This window comes from Cololabis saira, chromosome 5, assembly GCF_033807715.1.
Source record: "Cololabis saira isolate AMF1-May2022 chromosome 5, fColSai1.1, whole genome shotgun sequence".
Classification (NCBI taxonomy): Eukaryota; Metazoa; Chordata; class Actinopteri; order Beloniformes; family Belonidae; genus Cololabis; species Cololabis saira.
This window is the reverse complement of record NC_084591.1, coordinates 3,874,036-3,889,697: the sequence shown is the minus strand read 5'-3', so window position 1 is coordinate 3,889,697 and position 15,662 is coordinate 3,874,036. Positions and strand designations below refer to the sequence as shown.

General features: G+C 43.4%; 2 long non-coding RNA genes across 2 annotated transcripts; both read right to left on the bottom strand.

Annotated features, from left to right (window-relative positions):
* Positions 1-7,070: 7,070 nt before the first annotated feature.
* LOC133443685 (uncharacterized) lies at positions 7,071-7,660 on the bottom strand. Its single transcript, XR_009782680.1, has 3 exons — positions 7,499-7,660; positions 7,221-7,286; positions 7,071-7,092 (listed from the first exon to the last, which is right to left on the bottom strand). It is a non-coding gene; the product is annotated as an uncharacterized LOC133443685 (long non-coding RNA).
* Positions 7,661-11,917: 4,257 nt separating this feature from the next.
* On the bottom strand, positions 11,918-12,507 carry LOC133443686 (uncharacterized). Its single transcript, XR_009782681.1, has 3 exons — positions 12,346-12,507; positions 12,068-12,133; positions 11,918-11,939 (listed from the first exon to the last, which is right to left on the bottom strand). It is a non-coding gene; the product is annotated as an uncharacterized LOC133443686 (long non-coding RNA).
* Positions 12,508-15,662: the final 3,155 nt, after the last annotated feature.

Sequence of the window (15,662 nt, the reverse complement as noted above, 5' to 3'; positions counted from 1 at the left end):
CACATATAACATAAAGTTAGACACATTAATATTTGCAAAACTGATCAATATAATATTAGTAATATAACGCACTCTGTAGACATTTGATGCTCAAATTTGATTCCCTGTTAAGTTAAGTTTTAAATATTCCATCTCCAGATCAGCCTTGGCTATCTGGCGCTGCAGATGGACCCTGTAGAGTTCCTTTGCCGACATCTAAAAAAACAAAGCAGCCATGTTCAGCATTTGATGGAGTTTGGCTCATTTACGCATAACCTATGATTATTTCTTACGTTGCTGTATTGATTGGAGCTTGTAGCAGGCTCCTCAGCATCTGCCTCGTTAGCAGTCTGAAGTACATATTAATTTCACTTAAGTGAAGACTGAACTGTAGGTTGAATAATTTGAAATTGATCACGGCAAAGGCTTTACCTCTGTAGAGAGTGTTGGTGGCTCCTCTATGGCCGACAGTGTTTGTCCATCATCCTCCTATATAGAAAACAAAATAGGCTACTGGTTGTGGGCTTAATTAATAGCCTAAAACACTGAAATAAGGACTTACAGCAGCAGTATCAGCATCTATGGATGGTGGCTGCTCCACAAGCAGCAGTACTCCACCTTGAACTAAGAGGTTGACAAATTGGTCATTTTCGTGTAAAGCAACACTTAACACACAAGGAGTTTTTTTTTATACAATATGGTAATTGATATCTGTTAGAAGGAAAATATTTTCCAATGATGTGGCCACACCTACTTCCTGATTGTACTCTGAAATCGACACCCTTTTCTTCTCTAAATACACACCCATTTTTTCATGTCTTTAAATAAACTTTGCTGGGGGCAGGACCGTTGTAGTTCGCTGCTCGTGCGTCTACCCTTGCATGCAAGAAAATGAGATGTCTCAGCCTCTTTCTTCAGATCACTGAGTGTTTTTTCTCTCTAGCAAAATGATAATAATCGAATATTCCAATTGAATATTTTATCTTAAATAAGCCTAGGAAACAGCAATATGTCATACTGGATACATGAAGGGCTGACTATTAGGCGTAATTAGGAATAATACATTGGACGAGGGGTGTGCTCCTCCTGGGAGGTGGCCGGCTCTGACGACGTCCCCCCAGGAATCCCCTCCATCATCAGCCGGCCCCGATTTACAGAGACTGCCAGCTCCTCGACAGCCTGGGTGAGGGGCTCAGTTACCCCTGCGCCCGTCCTCCTCGCCTCTGCAGTCTTCTTATTAGCTTTAAAATAGATGCATCTTGTTGGAGCATGACAATAAAAGGCTCATATGGGAGACATGATATCCGAAAAGAATACTTACCAATTTGGACAATGTTCTTGTATTTCATTTTCACCTGTTTCCAGGTTCGTTTTTGCCCACCGGGGTTGCATCTAATAAATAAATCATTCAGTGACAAGTAGTCTGTATTAGAAAGCATCATATTAATTAGAAAACAGGATTTAATTTAATTTAATATAAAACTCACATAATGGCCTAAACTTACGCATTGACGCGATCGGCAATTCTCTGCCAAGCCATATCACAGGCTTTGGCAGATGTATTAGTGTTGCTTTTCTTCATTATCACTGCCCTCTCCTCCTTGTACGCCTCGAGGACGACTTGCTGCTCAAGCTCAGTGAAGTAGGTTGCTCTTTTGCGGGCCATCTTCTCGATTTTCGACCCTGGATAGATGATGTCTTTATAGAGTCACCAGGGACGTGCACAAATCTGGGTTAACCAATCGGGGGTTAGTTGAGTTAATTCATAACCGGTGTGTTGGAACCAACTGAGCGGATTTAGTCGTCATGGGTTCAAGTAACCTCAAGATGAGACTTTAACTCAGTGTTTGTTAAACCTCCTTCTTGGAGACCCCCTGTTAACAAAGTCGGCCTCATTTTGGGATGGTGCTTTAATTGGCACATGTGTCCCATCGATCCATCCAATAACGTTTGGAAAGCCTGCAATATAGCCAATGCTCATTAAATGTAATCTCACCAGCAAAGATTTCTGTGCATATTTGAGAAACCTAAGCGATGCGGACCTGCCAGTTGGTGGAACTCCGTCTTAATGACCCTCGTAGGTTTGTGGCCAGGAAAACGAATACATTTGTGCATGAAGCGCTTTAGCGCAAAGCACACTTTACGCACCGACCGACAGGCAGTTGCTTTCCCGATATGTTCAGCGTCTCCAATACTGTACAGAAACTCCCAGATCCAAAAAAACGGAGAGCGATGCACATTGTTTGCAGTGAAGAGAGGGCAGACCCACGATGCGCAATGTTTGCAATGTATACATTGCAAACGTGAAACGTTAAAAATGGTTGAATTGTAATAATGGTGTTGCTTTCATTTTTTCTAACTCTGATTTTAGAATGAATTTTGAGTCTATTTCCCACAGACTATAAGTTGTGGAATATTACTTTTTTAAACATAATATTAAGAGAATTTAAGGCAACTGTAAGTGTAATTTTATTTTATATAAACTTAAAACATTTAGAAATATTTTAATATTTTTGGGTAATCAGTTACAAAATTTTTTGAGTTCTGTGAACTTATTAGGGTTTAAAGTGTATGGATGGAGAAGGTTACTCGAATAAATCAGGGATTCTGCTGAAAAATGGTAGCGCTCTCGCAAATACTCATCGGGGAAAGATAAAATGTCATACCGTGGTCTTATCACCCTCTCACGGTGAATTGCACGGACAATTTGGGCTTCTATGTGTAACAAGTTGCAGCAGCCCTGCTGAACTTGCGCTTAAAACCCCAAACATAACTGGGTTATCTGAACAAAACCTGACGTACCTGACGTACCTGACCATTTTGGAACGGAAATCCCAGGTTTACCATTTACCCTGCGTTAACATACCCAGTTTAGCCAGTAAACCTCCTTCTTGGAATACCCCCCAGGTATTTGTTCAATACGACAAACTTTATTCGACACCTGAAGACCAAGCATGAAAAGACTAGAGTGAGCACGTCGCGCGCAACTGAGGCTGCTGCACTGAGATAGCCGACAATCTTATTCCAACAATCAACATATTTCACATGTGCCCATGCACCCGCCTCTAATCTGTGTTCGAGTATTTCTATTTCCAGATGAGCTTTTCTGATATTCTGGTTCAAATATAACATTTCCTTGTCCATTTTTGCCATTTCCTTGTCCATTTTTGCCATTTCCTTGTCCGTTTTTGCCATAGTTTTAATCAGATGCAGTCTGTACAGCTCCTTTACTGGTAACTGTGGAACAAGATGACATAAGGATGACATTAAATTCTGCAGTTACATGCAGAAGTACCCTGGTATATTTACTGATCATCTCACTGTGTTAATCTGTGCTGCAGAGGTTGATGGAGCCTCCTCCTGGTAGTGGCCAGCCACGCTCTGTTAAAAAGGATAAGAATGTGCAGGTTGTTTCATTATTTATTCACATCACTTCAGTGTACATGTCAAACTCCAACTTCCACACAGGAATGTCAAGAAATGTGAATGGTAAGAGCAGAGCCGTCTGGGAGATTTGCGAGGCCCTGTGCGAAATGGCCGGGGGGGGCCCTTGCACGTGCGTGAAATTTTTGGGTTTTTTGGGTCGGATCGGGTGTCTATATGCGCAATTTTAACTCTCCAATTAGCAAAATACTGTATACCTTCCCCTGCCTCATCATCATCTCTTGCCTCGACGCGGGGCCCCGCGGCTGCTTGAGACCCGGTCGGATCGGTGATTTTTGTAAGAAATTTATCAAACAAGCCTTTCAGAGAGGCATTAAACTCTTCCATTTTCTTTAGTCTTTTTCTTTTTTCATCCCGATGGAAATTTCCTGAATCTGTCTCTCGACATTGTGTGACAGTTTGTTCCAACTCCACCGTCTGGATCAGAGCAGCTTGTGTCTGCGCTTGGTCTGATCAGTTGTATTGAACAACAGACACGCGCATCATTGCACATATATTTATTGATATGCACAGACTAGCACACATTTAGGTCTGTAATGGAACGTGACTGTTGATATTTATAAGGGGAAAAAAAAAAAAAAAAACGGCCCATAGCGCGAGGCCCCGTGCGGTCGCATGGTTCGCACACCCCTTGCGGCGGCCCTAAGAGAACTATCAGTGGCTACCATACATAATATTGAGATGTATAGGGTCTATCTCTCTCTCCAAATCCCTCTCCGTGGCGGCAGACACTGTGTCATCGTCATCATCATCATCATCATCATCATCATCATCTCCACCATCCTGTTATGAAGACAAGCATTCTGTCTCGGTATACTTCAACAATATGTGGCAAGTTCTCTGGAGTATTGAGTACTTACAACTGCAGGGAGGTCTGCTGTAGCAGGATGTTCAACGAGACAGATAACACCATCAGTAAATGTTGGGAAAAAACACCCATAACAGATGAATGAAAAAATATTATATATATATATATATATATATATATATATATATATATATATATATATATATATATATATATATATATATATATATATATATATATATAAAATACACACACTTACAACTTATGTAAGCACTTGTGTCCTGGGGGTTGAGTGGCTCAGATGAGCTCCCTCCAGGAATGCCTTGAGCCGCTGGTCCTCCAGTGTTCTGGCTCAGGGCCAGCTCTTCCGCAACCATCAGTGGTGGGGGCGGTTAGGGTTAACGGTGAACCCTCTGCCTTCTTTCTGTTGGCTGAGCAGAACTCAACAGTTAATCTGATAAACTGATAAAGCCACTATATATTGAAATGACCACTGAATATATCAAATATGAAAACTTATGTAGCCCTGCCCTGGTTATCCACAACACAAAACATAATTTGCAACCCTAAATTAAGCCATATACATCAATTTGTATCCAAATGTTATCTAAATCTGAGGGCATTAGGTGGGATATAAGTTTAATGTATTGTGATAGTTGGTTTTAGTGAACTTTAGTTTGTTTTAATTTGAAGCCTATGCCGTTTGTTTTTATGTTTTGTCAGACATGATATCTATTGTGTCTCATGTGATGTTTTGATGTCTTATTGTGTTTACGTTTTGTTGATTTATTGTGGCTTATGTTTTGTTGTGTGGACCCCAGGAAGAGTGGCTGCCACTCTGGTGGCAGCTAATGGGAATCCAATGAAATGAACAAATCAAATAAACAAATAAACTGCCTGACTTTTTTGTGTTGGATTTAAAACTAACTTGCTAGTATTTACATGTATGCATTTCTGTTAACACAGGAAATCTTAATTCAAACACTGTACTCAGGTAAGGGAAAAGAAAGTCTGTTTATTACACAGGTCAACTGAGGATTTGTCCAATATGAAATGAAACAAAAGAAATTGAACCTCAAATTATGAATGAAAAAATGATGAGGAAAACTTACTCTTGTCGACCATGTTGCCAAAAATGTTAATTAACTGGGATAACTGCTCATCCCTCCTCTTTTCCCTCTCCTCCTCCTTTTCATCCAGCTCCTTCAGCCTCTTGTCTTGTTTTTCGGTGTAGTCCTTTAGAAAGGCCAACACTGCAGTGGCAATCAGATTGAGAGGCCTGATGGTCCCTCTGCCCCAGGGCTCTTATCTGTGCATGGCCTCATAATAAGGCCAGGTTGCGGCTGTGACCCCTCCACCCTCTGTTCCAGAGTCTTTGGCAAAATCAGATCCTGTGTGAAGGAGACCAGGTCAAATTATATTTTGTCATGAACCCCATTTATACTGCAGGACCGGAGACAGATGATTTCCGAAGATCCACCATGGTGTGAAGCATATCCACATGCAGAAGAATCCCATATGTGATCCAGTGACCCATTCACCAAACTATTGTGACACATCAAACTTTATTCACCCTGTACTTCTTCAAGTTTTCCCACTTTTTTGCAGCCTGGCTCGCTGTTGTGACCCCTACTAGGTCCATCTCTTTAATGATGACACTGTTGAGTGTAGAAAATGTATGTTGTGAAGGGATTCTGATTATCTGTGCATGACATGAACCACAGCAGGAGTGTGTGTAATAATATATCTCAAGTTATGGTTTAGTCATGACCCGCTAAATAAATAATCATGAACTGACATTTCTGCAGGTTACTATCTTAATACATACTCAAACGCGTGGGAAGAGGCATTTATGTGACCTGTAAACAGGGTCTCATTCTCCAAACGGAGTTCGATTAAGCGGAGCGTTTGTTGGTCGCTCCCTGTTTGTGAAGGAAATAATAGGACCGTTGTAAAATCATCACGGGACAACAGTTTCTGAATTTAAATCACCAGTGGGATATGTATTTATACTTACAGGTGAATTTCCTACGTCCCGCAGTCGCACGTGGCTCCTTTTCCTCCGCCATCCTGTTTTGTTTACATTCTCCCTGGTAACGTCTTTTTATGTCCCAACGCAATGAACTGTGGGTAATTCCCTTTCCCAAAGTGTGCGGGGATGCTGACTTACGGGAAGGGGGCAGTAAGGGCTCAAAATGGCTGCCGGGAGCCCTCAGGCACTTAACCACTTGAGGAATGGGACAGCCCTAAACCCTTATGCAAGGTGCGGGAGCACGCACGTAAGTCTGTGAGGGTGCGGATTGGAATTGGCCTTGAGTTTCCTACCTCAGGGTAAGTCAACTCAGAGTTCAGGTTTAGACTCAGAGTTTGTTGAATCTGCTTCCAGGGGCCTGTACTACGAAGCGGGATTTGGGGTTAGCGAGGTAACTTCAGGTTTAACCCTGGGTTTTCAGGACTACGACGGTGGTTCACTTCTCACCGGGGTACATCGCCATGGTAACTTATGCTGAACCGCTAACCTGCTCCGGAGCAGGTTATGTTCGAGATACAGATCGCCGGGTATAAAAGCACCGCCCTCTGACCAATCAGCTCTCTTGGAAAATGGCATGCCCTTTGGAAGAGAATCCAGTGGAGCTTGGTGCGCGGATCGTGAGAGGATCCCTCCGAAGAGAACGCGTATTCAGGGACCACCAAAACCCCTTTGCTTTCCCTGATGAGTACCTGTATGAACGATCCAGATTCTCCACCTCCAGTTTAACTTTCTTTATTTTGTATTTCTTGTACTCAATGTCAAGCTTTTTGTTTTCTATATCTAGCTCCAGTGTCCTTTTGTAAAGAGCTCTCACATTGTCTGCTCCAACCTGAAACAAATCAAACACATAATACAGTAGCTGTGACATTTAAGCATTGTCACTTTGCTATGGTAACTTGAAGAAAGGTGCAAATGTTACTCTTGACTACCCTATTTAAATGAAGGTTAATTCATTACCACTTGTGATCCCCTTGGCCTAGATGTGGAGGCCATAGGCTCAGGGGGAGGAAGATTTCCTTCTTCCTGCAAAATTAGGATCATAGCAATGGAAGCAATTGATTCATATTAGGATAGAGAGCACTTGAAGCAGTTTTTACTCCCATGTGCAGACCACCACCATTAGCAAGAAATTAAAGGGAAATCAATTACAGCCAAGTGTCCACACTCTCACCACCTGTGTTAAGATGGGCAAATTGACAAGTGAATAAAATTGATTAAAAAAGACTTAAGTGTACCGCCAAAGCTCTCTCTGAACAGACAGAGACTGTCTCATCATCCTCCACCTGAAAACACAGGACATGTAAATGGTCTATTTAATCCATGATCAGCAACCACAGATGACATGGCAGTGTATATGACAGGTTGTTTCCACTGTTACCTCTGTATGGGACAGAGTGTATGTGGGTGGTGGCAGCAGCACCAATGTCTCCCCATCAACTGTAGAGAAAGTAAAATGATGTTACTTACTCCCACAATAATTTGTATATAATTTTGTTTTATTAGCAACTCAGTCTTTTAACATTGACACTTACCCTGTACAAATGTGGCCTGTTGGGAGCAGCTGCCACTGCCACCAGGGTCTGAAGAAACACCCCCTTCTACCCCATCCATTAAAGGACGCCCTTCGTTGTTGGAGAGGGCCAGCTCCTCAGCAGGAGTGTACTCCTGCGTAGGAGGGCCCCCTCCTGTCTTCTTCTTGTCATTTTTTTTTTTCTGTTTGCTGCAAGTAATGTCAATGCTATTTCATTGTGCTTTTGTATACTGATATCATCCTAAAACAGAGAGTGATAGAAACACTAAAGCCTTGTACTTGTTGTACTTCTAAGATATAAAAGCCTACTTACCGCTTTGAATTATGTTTTAGTATTTATTTTTTATTTGCTCCCATGTGCGTTTTACTCCGCTGGGGTTGCAGCTGAAGGAATGAGGCTACAATTGTCATACACGCCATACGAATACATCTAAGCAACACATGCATTTAACAGAATAGACAACTGTAATTATAGTCAGATCTACTTATGCCCTAATGATGGGGCAGTGATGTTTATATCCCTATGAACTTACGCATTTATACAGTCAGCGATCTTTTGCCAGCTGTCTTTCCTGGATTTTGCAGCTGCAACTGTGTTGCTTTTTGCCTGTATTATATGCCTATACTCATCGTATTTCTGTAGAATTATTGTTTGCTCTTCGCTACTGAAATAAGCGGCTCTGACAGCGGACTTCTCCATGCTTGCGATTGGTCATGCGCTGAAAACACCGCCCCTTTTATGTGCACGCGCTCATATCCAGATTGGAGAAAGCTGGGTCGATCTACCGAGTTGATAACCACCGTCGTGTGACCGCTTAGCGTGATTGCAATTGTCCGGGTTAGTGAATCTGGATAAGGAGAAGATATCCTGGATATGTTGAACTTGCTTCGTAGTACAGGCCCCTGGTTATCCACAACACAAAACATAATTCGCCACCCTAAATTAAGCCATATACATCAATTTGTATCCAAATGTTATCTAAATCTGAGGGCATTAGGTGGGATATAAGTTTAATGTATTGTGATGGTTGGTTTTAGTGTACTTTAGTTTGTTTTAATTTGAAGCCTATGCCGTTTGTTTTTATGTTTTGTCAGACATGATATCTATTGTGTCTCATGTGATGTTTTGATGTCTTATTGTGTTTACGTTTTGTTGATTTATTGTGTCTTATGTTTTGTTGTGTGGACCCCAGGAAGAGTGGCTGCCACTCTGGTGGCAGCTAATGGGGATCCAATTAAATGAACAAATCAAATAAACAAATACACTGCCTGACTTGTTTGTGTTGGATTTAAAACTATCTTGCTAGTATTTACATGTATGCATTTCTGTTAACACAGGAAATATTAATTCAAACACTGTACTCAGGTAAGGGAAAAGAAAGTCTGTTTATTACACAGGTCAACTGAGGATATGTCCAATATGAAATGAAACAAAAGAAATTGAACCTCAAATTATGACTGAACAAATGATGAGGAAAACTAATTTTTGTCAACAATCTTGCCAAAAATCTTGATTAATTCGGATAATTGCTCATCCCTCCTCTTTTCCCTCCCCTCCTCCTTTTCGTCCAGCTCCTTCTGCCTCTTGAGTTGTTTGTCAGTGTAGTCCTTTAAAAAGGATAACACCTCATTCTTCCTCTTCCTCTTCATCTTGGATGGAGCAGGAGCAGAAGTACCAGGGCCCGTCATCAGGCCCTGGAACAGAGGAACAAGGCCCCTCATCAGGCCCTGGAACAGAGGAACAAGGCCCCTCATCAGGCCCCTCTTCACTAGAGTCCACTGCAGTGGCAATCAGATTGAGAGGCCTGACGGAGTCCCTCTGGGCTCTGTGCATGGCCTCATAATAAGGCCAGGTTGTGGCTGTGACCCCTCCACCCTCTGTTCCAGAGCCAGTCTTCGGCAAGATCAGATCCTGTGTGAAGGAGACAAGGTCAAATTATATTTTGTTATGAACCCCATTTATACTGCAGGACCGGAGACAGGTGATTTCCGAAGATCCACCATGGTGTGAAGCATATCCACAAGCAGAAGAATCCCTTATGTGATCCAGTGACCCATTCACCAAACTATTGTGACACATCAAACTTTATTCACCCTGTACTTCTTCAAGTTTTCCCACTTTTTTGCAGCCTGGCTCGCTGTTATGACCCCTACTAGGTCCATCTCTTTAATGATGACACTGTTGAGTGTAGAAAGTGTATGTTGTGAAGGGATTCTGATTATGTGTGCATGACATGAACCACAGCAGGAGTGTGTGTAATAATATATCTCAAGTTATGGTTTAGTCATGACCCGCTAAATAAATAATCATGAACTGACATTTCTGCAGATTGCTATCTTAATACATACTCAAACGCTTGGGAAGAGGCATTTCTGTGACCCGTAGACAGGGTCTTATTCTCCAAACGGAGTTCGATTAAGCGGAGCGTTTGTTGGTCGCTCCCTGTTTGTGAAGGAAATAATAGGACCGTTGTAAAATCATCACGGGACAACAGTTTCTGAATTTAACTCATCAGTGGGATATGTATTTATACTTACAGGTGAATTTCCTACGTCCCGCAGTCGCAGTTGCACGTGGCTCCTTTTCAGAGGTGGTAGTAACGAGTTACATTTACTCCTTTACATTTACTTGAGTAAGTTTTGGGAAATGTTGTACTTTTAGGAGTAGTTTTGAATCACTATACTTTTTACTTTTACTTGAGTAGATTTGTGAAGAAGAAACTGTTCCTCTTACTCCGCTACATTAGGAACGTTGAGCTGTTACTTTTCTTTTATCCCTTTTATCCGCGTACGCGTCAATCTCATGACATCACTGAGTGATTCTTTGAGAAAAATGTTAGTTTTTGCATGTTTTGTCACATTTACACAGACTCAAACACACACAGAGTTTCTATGAGTTCATGTTTGTTCTAGTTCTGCCTGGTTAAAAAAGAAAAGTATAAAGGCTTGAAATTTTGTGCTACTTGTGCTTAATTTATTTTTTTATTCTGTTATTTTATTTATTTTATTATTTATTAAAGTACATGAATTTACTTTAAGATTATTTTAATTTAAGCTATTTTTTTATTAATTTTAATTAATTTATTTTATTATTTTATTGATTTAATTTGCCTGAAGATGATTATTTTGTACTTTTGTCTGTTTGAATGATTGTGTTAAAAAAATAAATCAGACGTTACTCAACAGTTACTCAGTACTTGAGTAGTTTTTTCACCAAGTACTTTTTTTACTTTTACTCAAGTAATTATTTGGATGACTACTTTTTACTTCTACTTGAGTCATATTATTCTGAAGTAACAGTACTTTTACTTGAGTACAGTTTTTGGCTCCTCTACCAGCTCTGCTCCTTTTCCTCCGCCCCCTGTTTTGTTTACATTCTCCCTGGTAACCTCCTTTTATGTCACAACGCAATGAACTGTGGGTAATTCCCTTTCCCAAAGTGTGCTGGGATGCTGACTTACGGGAAGTGAGCAGTAAGGGCTCAAAATGGCTGCCGGGAGCCCTCGCGCACTTAACCACTTGAGGAATGGGACAGCCCTAAGCCCTTACGCAAGGTGCGGGAGCATGCACGTAAGTCTGCGAGTCTGTGAGGGTGGAGATTGGAATTGGCCTTGAGTTTCCTACCTCAGGGTAAGTCAACTCAGAGTTCAGGTTTAGACTCAGAGTTTGTTGAATCTGCTTCCAGGGGCCTGTACTACGAAGCAGGATTTACTTCAGGTTTAACCCTGGGTTTTCAGGACTACGACGGTGGTTCACTTCTTACCGGGGTACATCGCCATGGTAACTTATGCTGAACAGCTAACCTGCTCCGGAGCAGGTTATGTTCGAGATACAGATCGCCGGGTATAAAAGCACCGCCCTCTGACCAATCAGCTCTCTTGGAAAATGGCATGCCCTTTCGAAGAGAATCCAGTGGAGCTCGGTGCGCGGATCGTGAGAGGATCCCTCCGAAGAGAACGCGTATTCAGGGACCACCAAAACCCCTTTGCTTTCCCTGATGAGTACCTGTATGAACGATCCAGATTCTCCACCTCCAGTTTAACTTTCTTTATTTTGTATTTCTTGTACTCAATGTCAAGCTTTTTGTTTTCTATATCTAGCTCCAGTGTCCTTTTGTAAAGAGCTCTCACATTGTCTGCTCCAACCTGAAACAAATCAAACACATAATACAGTAGCTGTGACATTTAAGCATTGTCACTTTGCTATGGTAACTTGAAGAAAGGTGCAAATGTTACTCTTGACTACCCTATTTAAATGAAGGTTAATTCATTACCACTTGTGATCCCCTTGGCCTAGATGTGGAGGCCATAGGCTCAGGGGGAGGAAGATTTCCTTCTTCCTGCAAAATTAGGATCATAGCAATGGAAGCAATTGATTCATATTAGGATAGAGAGCACTTGAAGCAGTTTTTACTCCCATGTGCAGACCACCACCATTAGCAAGAAATTAAAGGGAAATCAATTACAGCCAAGTGTCCACACTCTCACCACCTGTGTTAAGATGGGCAAATTGACAAGTGAATAAAATTGATTAAAAAAGACTTAAGTGTACCGCCAAAGCTCTCTCTGAACAGACAGAGACTGTCTCATCATCCTCCACCTGAAAACACAGGACATGTAAATGGTCTATTTAATCCATGATCAGCAACCACAGATGACATGGCAGTGTATATGACAGGTTGTTTCCACTGTTACCTCTGTATGGGACAGAGTGTATGTGGGTGGTGGCAGCAGCACCAATGTCTCCCCATCAACTGTAGAGAAAGTAAAATGATGTTACTTACTCCCACAATAATTTGTATATAATTTTGTTTTATTAGCAACTCAGTCTTTTAACATTGACACTTACCCTGTACAAATGTGGCCTGTTGGGAGCAGCTGCCACTGCCACCAGGGTCTGAAGAAACACCCCCTTCTACCCCATCCATTAAAGGACGCCCTTCGTTGTTGGAGAGGGCCAGCTCCTCAGCAGGAGTGTACTCCTGCGTAGGAGGGCCCCCTCCTGTCTTCTTCTTGTCATTTTTTTTTTTCTGTTTGCTGCAAGTAATGTCAATGCTATTTCATTGTGCTTTTGTATACTGATATCATCCTAAAACAGAGAGTGATAGAAACACTAAAGCCTTGTACTTGTTGTACTTCTAAGATATAAAAGCCTACTTACCGCTTTGAATTATGTTTTAGTATTTATTTTTTATTTGCTCCCATGTGCGTTTTACTCCGCTGGGGTTGCAGCTGAAGGAATGAGGCTACAATTGTCATACACGCCATACGAATACATCTAAGCAACACATGCATTTAACAGAATAGACAACTGTAATTATAGTCAGATCTACTTATGCCCTAATGATGGGGCAGTGATGTTTATATCCCTATGAACTTACGCATTTATACAGTCAGCGATCTTTTGCCAGCTGTCTTTCCTGGATTTTGCAGCTGCAACTGTGTTGCTTTTTGCCTGTATTATATGCCTATACTCATCGTATTTCTGTAGAATTATTGTTTGCTCTTCGCTACTGAAATAAGCGGCTCTGACAGCGGACTTCTCCATGCTTGCGATTGGTCATGCGCTGAAAACACCGCCCCTTTTATGTGCACGCGCTCATATCCAGATTGGAGAAAGCTGGGTCGATCTACCGAGTTGATAACCACCGTCGTGTGACCGCTTAGCGTGATTGCAATTGTCCGGGTTAGTGAATCTGGATAAGGAGAAGATATCCTGGATATGTTGAACTTGCTTCGTAGTACAGGCCCCTGGTTATCCACAACACAAAACATAATTCGCCACCCTAAATTAAGCCATATACATCAATTTGTATCCAAATGTTATCTAAATCTGAGGGCATTAGGTGGGATATAAGTTTAATGTATTGTGATGGTTGGTTTTAGTGTACTTTAGTTTGTTTTAATTTGAAGCCTATGCCGTTTGTTTTTATGTTTTGTCAGACATGATATCTATTGTGTCTCATGTGATGTTTTGATGTCTTATTGTGTTTACGTTTTGTTGATTTATTGTGTCTTATGTTTTGTTGTGTGGACCCCAGGAAGAGTGGCTGCCACTCTGGTGGCAGCTAATGGGGATCCAATTAAATGAACAAATCAAATAAACAAATACACTGCCTGACTTGTTTGTGTTGGATTTAAAACTATCTTGCTAGTATTTACATGTATGCATTTCTGTTAACACAGGAAATCTTAATTCAAACACTGTACTCAGGTAAGGGAAAAGAAAGTCTGTTTATTACACAGGTCAACTGAGGATATGTCCAATATGAAATGAAACAAAATAAATTGAACCTCAAATTATGACTGAACAAATGATGAGGAAAACTAATTTTTGTCAACAATCTTGCCAAAAATCTTGATTAATTCGGATAATTGCTCATCCCTCCTCTTTTCCCTCTCCTCCTCCTTTTCGTCCAGCTCCTTCTGCCTCTTGAGTTGTTTGTCAGTGTAGTCCTTTAAAAAGGATAACACCTCATTCTTCCTCTTCCTCTTCATCTTGGATGGAGCAGGAGCAGAAGTACCAGGGCCCTCATCAGGCCCTGGAACAGAGGAACTGGGCCCCTCATCAGGCCCCTCTTCACTAGAGTCCACTGCAGTGGCAATCAGATTGAGAGGCCTGATGGAGTCCCTCTGCCCCAGGGCTCTGTGCATGGCCTCATAATAAGGCCAAGTTGCGGCTGTGACCCCTCCACCCTCTGTTCCAGAGCCAGTCTTCGGCAAGATCAGATCCTGTGTGAAGGAGACAAGGTCAAATTATATTTTGTTATTGTAGCACGGCGAGTGCTACGGGGCCCGACCGACAGGATAGAGAGGACACGGAGTTTAGTGCAGAACCCTTTTATTTACCACACCCAGGTCACACGTGCTTCAGCAGCCTCTCCAACAGCTTCACCGCTTCAGTCTGACACCAACCCTTGCTGCTGTCCAGCCCCGCCTTATGAAGGGTGGCAGGGAGGAGAGGCTGATTGGGCCCACCTGTGCCCTAATCAGCCTGAGTGGCTGCACCTCCTCCACCCTGCCACACACCCCCAACGCCAAACTCGCGCCGGGGTCCGTCCGGCCGAGCCTACTCCCCCCCCGCCCCCCTCGGAGCGGGAGAGGAACCGCCGTCTGCGCCCCCAGGCCAGATGGCATCCGCGGCCGTGGCCAGGGTGCGTCCAGGACCACCGCCTCCTCCGTCACGGCGCCCTGCTGGTCCGCCTCCACCTCTGCAGCCGACTCCGCCTCCGACTCCACCTCCGACTCCGTCCCAGGAGCCGTCGCCTGGCGGCCCGCAGCGACTGCCTCATGGCCGGTCGGCTGCAGCGCCGGCAGCACTGCTGCGGCAAACCTCAGACGCGGAGCCGGGGTGGGCCGCTCCGTCGGCCCCGCCGTCTCGGGAGCAGTCGCTTGGCGGACCGCAGCTTCTGCCTCCCGGCCTCTCAGCTGCGGCGCCGCCAGCTCCTCCCGCGCTGCTGCGGCGAACCTCAAACGTGGCGCAGGGGTGGGTCGCTCCGCGGGCATCAGCGCCGCCAGCACAGCAAGCTGATGCTCGCCCTGGTCCCGAAGCACGGCTGCCAGGTCCGCCATGGCAAGGGCGAGCACCTCCAGGGCCCGCTCCGTGCCTCCCTTGTCCATCCCGTCGGGCCCCACGTTGGGCGCCAGTATAGCAGGGCGAGTGCTACGGGGCCCGACCGACAGGATAGAGAGGACACGGAGTTTAGTGCAAAACCCTTCTTTATTACCAGAACACAGTGCACAAGCACCTCACACCAGCAGCACCTCACGATCAGCAGCTCCAGTCTGAACCCCCGTCTCAGCAGCAGCGTCTCCTCTTATAAGGCTGGCAGGGTGGAGAGGCTGACGGGCCACACCTGTGTCCAATCA